The sequence below is a fragment of the Triticum dicoccoides genome, chromosome 2B (genome assembly GCF_002162155.2).
Source record: "Triticum dicoccoides isolate Atlit2015 ecotype Zavitan chromosome 2B, WEW_v2.0, whole genome shotgun sequence".
In the NCBI taxonomy this organism is placed as follows: domain Eukaryota; kingdom Viridiplantae; phylum Streptophyta; class Magnoliopsida; order Poales; family Poaceae; genus Triticum; species Triticum dicoccoides.
In genome coordinates, this window is record NC_041383.1 from 319,922,026 (window position 1) to 319,927,506 (window position 5,481).

General features: G+C 37.2%; 1 long non-coding RNA gene across 2 annotated transcripts; it reads left to right on the forward strand.

Annotated features, from left to right (window-relative positions):
• The first annotated feature begins 289 nt into the window (after positions 1-289).
• Positions 290-4,089, forward strand: LOC119367693. Of its 2 annotated transcripts, XR_005176397.1 has the most exons (4): positions 290-806; positions 2,400-2,447; positions 3,021-3,090; positions 3,537-4,089. It is a non-coding gene; the product is annotated as an uncharacterized LOC119367693 (long non-coding RNA). The 2 variants fall into 2 exon arrangements; XR_005176396.1 differs by lacking the exon at positions 290-806 and having other exon boundaries at positions 817-2,447.
• Positions 4,090-5,481: the final 1,392 nt, after the last annotated feature.

Sequence of the window (5,481 nt, forward strand, 5' to 3'; positions counted from 1 at the left end):
TGATCATGTACTATATATTCTGATTTGTTCAGAACATTTACAGCATAGAAAATTAGACTATAATTTAGTAGTCTCAACACACGTATGTGAACTCCATCTATTTTTAGGGATGTATACAATACTGTTCGCAATCACTGATTAATAGGAAATTAGTGTTTTTGTAGTAAAAACGTTTTTCTGTATGGTGGAAGCCCGAGAGAATCGCGCAAGGGTACACTGTAGACAGCGTGCACACATTTTTTCTAGTGGAAGCCCCATAGGATCACGAGAGGCTCTAGGATCACTTACCTCACAGTCTCACACGGCTCTCTTGCCTGATCCCCTTTTCATCTCCTTCTATCCAATCTATACAAAATTCATTCCACCGGTGAACACCACCTTAGTTTCCCTTCTTGATTCCTTGTCGTGACCTTGCTCTTGCACACTTGCACGCACCTCTGCAGCTCAGCTGACTGTCGTGGCCATGAGGTGGCCACCTCGTCCGCCTGATTAGGCTCCCTGTACGCCTCCTCGATCTGCCAGGCCGGTCAACGGCGGTGGAGGGTTAGCAAGGCTCGATGAGAGGTTGCGCAATGGAGGAGGCGAGCTTGTCGATCTTGACAGTGCCGCTGCTGTCGGCGTCCCTGGAGGCGACGTGGGCGTGGATCTCGTCTCCCACATCCAGATTGAATCCACCTCGATTGTGAGGATGCTGGTGGCATCGTTTTCCATGACATCATGGCCGGCCCAGATCGAGGCGCCCCGGCAGGTCATCTTCATCCTCAGCAGTGGAAGCCTCACTTCGTCGGCTCATTCTTCAACTACAGGTCGCCCCCTTCTTCCTTTCATACCTATCTCATACTCTTAAAAAAATCTTCTGCCTTATCCTTTCCCTACATGTGTATGGCTAAACCAATATAATTTACGTTAAGGTACGACTTGCTAGTGAAATATGTAAATCTGTTTATGCCTCCATACACTTTTTCCGTACTTGGGACTGGCATCTGAAGTGTTAGGCCCCCTACCCCCATTCATATTCAAAAAATTAAGAAATTGTTTCTTTTCATTTCTAATTAGCTATAGTTTTTCTATTTTCCAAAGAAAGAATTAATTTTAATGAGTGATTATCAAAATAGGTGCTATTGTATTTTTGATATGAACTATAACGATCCATGGATGTTGTCACTATTCTCTTGTACAATAGAATAAGCTTGAAATATTAGATTATATATAGTGTCAACAATTGGTATTATTGAGATACTTCCATTGAATGTTCATTCATGTTTGCAATACTTTCTGGGAGTAGTAGATCATATCGGTTCTGCCATATCATGTTAGCATAGAAAATTCAAATTTATTTTGAGGATAGTTTGCAGTGTACTAATTTTCCATCTGCTTATGGTTATCCAAAAAGGCTAGTAGCATATGTAAGTGTTTTTTTCGTTCCTAACTTTAGAATATTTTTGTGTTGACTATGTTCTTGATCACATCATCCTTGTTGTTAGTTCATTTGCTATAGAAAAGAAAATAACAGGTGTGATCAAGTCAGCATGGTATTACTTGCAAGTGTTTTGAGTATCTCCTTTCTCTTATGTCTCTCAAGAACTCCTTGAGCTTTATGTTGAACACTTGGTCAACAATATCAGGTCTTTCTGATGCAGCTTGGCCTACTTCTTGTAGCATAGAATGTATCTCCGGCCAAGCTGTGTTGAACATGAATGTCACAAATAGGTCTGTGTATCCAGCTCACTCACATATTGCCATAGCATCTTGGTAGTTTTTTTTCTTTGTATCTTGGGCTATCTATGAAGCTGGATGGCACATGGGAGTAGTATTCTCTTTCATACTTGCTCATCCCTTGTATCTCCTCTTTCTATTGCCTCTTGCAAGCCAGCATATAATTCCATTCTTAGGTTTCCTTGGCGTCTTTTGATCCAGTCCAGTTTGTACTGCAAAATGCATGCAAGGGCATCCACACTAAACTGCAATTTAAGCTTTTCACACACCAGGAAGTGTTTCGATTGGTTAGTATGGTGTTGTATATGACTCTCAAAGTATTCCAACATTGTTACATGCTTTCTCTTGCATTTTGCACCTTCTTTTAATATGTAATGTGTATTTTCTCTGTTCTTCTTTGTTGGGGAATAATAGTGGATATCGCATAGCCATGAATTATGAATGGTTCTTTGATATTCTTCTCGGTGTAATGTCTTTGTACTGTACAATGATATACCGTCCTTTTCTATTCCCTATCGTATCATTCACAATGAAGCCTGCAACTTTGGTTTACATTCTAATTGTTTTGCTAGTCTATTATCTCTACCCAACATATTTTAAGGCCCTCGACAATGTGATGATCTGTTGACTCCCTTGTATCTTCTGATGCTGATGTGTTAATCCAGTTTTTACCTCATTTGTAGGGTCATAGGTGCATAACTGCATTGTGCATGGTTTGGCTTTACCTTCAGGTAGTAGAGTTCCTGTTATGTGGTATTTTTGGCCGTTCATTCACAAACACACAAGGTCCACAACTATTATTAATTTCTGTGTCTACCTTTCCTCCCGTTGATTTGAAAGAGAACATGGACTTGTACAATCTGAATATTTTGCATGTAGTTTTTCCACCTCTTTCCATTGTTTATTGACTGGATTCACATAAGTAAGATAATAATTTGAAATATTTTTCTCGTCCAATCTTAATCACAAACCCACATGTGCCTAACTTGACTTGTTGCATTATATATTTTAGTTGTGAGATTGTTATTATACCACCTTTTGAAGATTCATGGTTAGTAACGGACAAGCTTGTTGGATTGTACATTTGATGCTTTTAACCACCTTGGTAGGTTTCTCACATTTTTGCTATGTGGCCGACCTTTAACTTTCTTTGTTTCTTCCTAAATAATAAAGAATGCATATATTATTAAAGAGGATTAGATATATCATAAAATCACCACGGGGTACTCCTTAAGGTTTTTAAAATTTATGCTTTGATTGTTTTTTTATTTTTTTCTGTTGACAAATTTTCTTCTTTGTTGTAGAAATAAAGGAGATCAACTTCCAATACTAGTGGGTATTAAATTCCAGTCTTCATGTGAAAATACGCATACTGTGAGTATCTCTTATCCTACTATTGTAGTTACATGCAAGTCCATAAAAGCATATATTTAGTGAATAATAAGATTGCAATTGAGGATGGCAAGTTCATGTACAATAACGACCAAAAAATTGCAAGGGGAACTTAGAGCTTGATCCGAACTTAAAGCTATTTGATTGTTTTGTTGCACCTTGAACTGAAGACGTGGATTGTACTGCCATTTTTGTTCTTATCATTGAGAAAATATTGAACTCTAAGAATAAGATTAGATTGCAATCAAGGATGCAAAGTTGATGTAAAATAACTACTGAAAAGTCACAAAGGGAATTTAGGACATGAATAAAAAGCTTAATTGATTGTGTTGTCATACCATGAATTGAAGACATAAGTTGTACTACTGTTTCTGTTCTTGCTTTTGAGAAATATTAAACTACATGTCATTTCTATACGATCTATGCAGATGGTACCTACTGGAGGCTTGGTTGATGGACCGATGGCGCAATCGAGGATATTGGGGCACTTGCTTATAGAGTTCTTTTTCTTTGAGGGAAAGCCATCATGGTGGTGTATATTAATTTGGAGTGATAGCTACATCGTCTGCAAAAACTAGAGTTAAAAAGCTGGAGGGTTGCCTATGATGGGTACAAGTCTAACCTATCGTCAGTTTTTTTATGGGATCATGAGATTGGCGTAAAGAATATGTGATGGACTGTAAGACTGATTGTGAGATTAGTATATAGGGTATTAGGAACAAAAACAAAAGAGAATACATGCAAATGATTAGTGCAGGGTTGGATTATTTGGGAGAAGTGATCAACCTACCTATCTTGGCTTGGGTTGCTGCTCATGTTGCATATTGTTGTGAGATCCACATTGGAGGGGCAACATGTGTCTTCCGGCCCTATTTGCCTGAGCCAAAAAAAGACCTTAGAGAGGAGGAAGGACGTAGGGGTGGAAGTCTTGATGGCTCACCTGAGAGGAGGAAGGATGTATGCCTGGAAGCGTGGATCTGAGAGGAGGGAGGATGTATGCCTGGAAACCTAGATCGTTGTGTGGTATTGCTCCAAGGCAAGCTAGGGTTCCTTAGCATAGGTCTGGTTTTGTTAGATCGCTTCTTCCTATTTGTAAGTTCTCCTCGATAGGTTAAGATATTTTAAAGGGAAAAAAGGTAGACGTGAGGGAAGTTTTTTTTTCCCATTCCAATATAATGGCAATGGTGGGTAATTTTAAAGTTAAATATAATATGACGGCCATATATTTTTTGACGATTAAATTAACGGTTAGATGTTTCTAATTTTTGTGGTAATTTCTAGACTAATTTTCTTTTTTCTGCTTAGCTCATAAAGTACTTTTTATATATAAATAGATTCTTTCACAATCCATGGCTAGCCGTATCCACGGGTGCCTTTCATACAAACATGTTTCAAAGAATTTATTATTTGACAACATAAAATATATATTTTCATTTCGGGACTAGGCATCCCTATTACCGATGTACTCTTATGCAATGACAACTGAATAAACACTCATCTTGAGAATAACAAATCTACCATGAAAAATATTGGCCAGCCCCTACCGCTTCATGAGCAGTACGAGCACACAAAAAGGAAATTCATTTTGAAAATTAGAGATGGAACATATAAATTTGCTTAGAATGACATGGAAATACCACATATATGTAGGTATGATGGACTCATATGGCAAAACTGGGTTTAAAGATTTGGGATGCACAAGTAGTATTTCTACTTAGTATAAGTGGAGGCTAGCCAATAGATTGAGAAGCAACCAACCAAGAAATGAAAAATCACATAAGTGAGCATTAAGCATAACTAACATCGAATAATGCACCATAAGTAGGACATAATTTCATTGCATAACTATTGACTTTAGTGCTTGCATAGGGAATCACAAACCTTAACACCAATATTCTTACTAAAGCATAATTACTCACCAACATGACTCACATATCACCATTATCATATCTCAAAACTATTACAAAGAATCAAGTTTAATTTGTCTAATGATCTCCATGAAAGTTTTATTATATCCCTCTTGAATATCTATCACTTTGGGACTAGTTTCATATGTTACTTTTGGTAAGATCAAACAAATTTAAGTGAAGAACATGAGCATAAAAGTTTCTTCTCTCAATAATATAAGTGAAGCATGAGAGAATTTCTTCAAAAAATTCTAACTCTCAAATAAATCGAAGTGAAGCATGAGAGCATTTCTTCAAAAATATTAAAGCACACCATGATCAAAAAGATATAAGTGAAGCACTAGAGCAATTCCATAGCTCAAAAAAATTAAGTGAAGCATAAAGAGCAATTCTAACAAATCATAACATAATTTTGGCTCTCTAAAATAGGTGTGTCCAGCAAGGATAGATGACACAAACTAAAAAT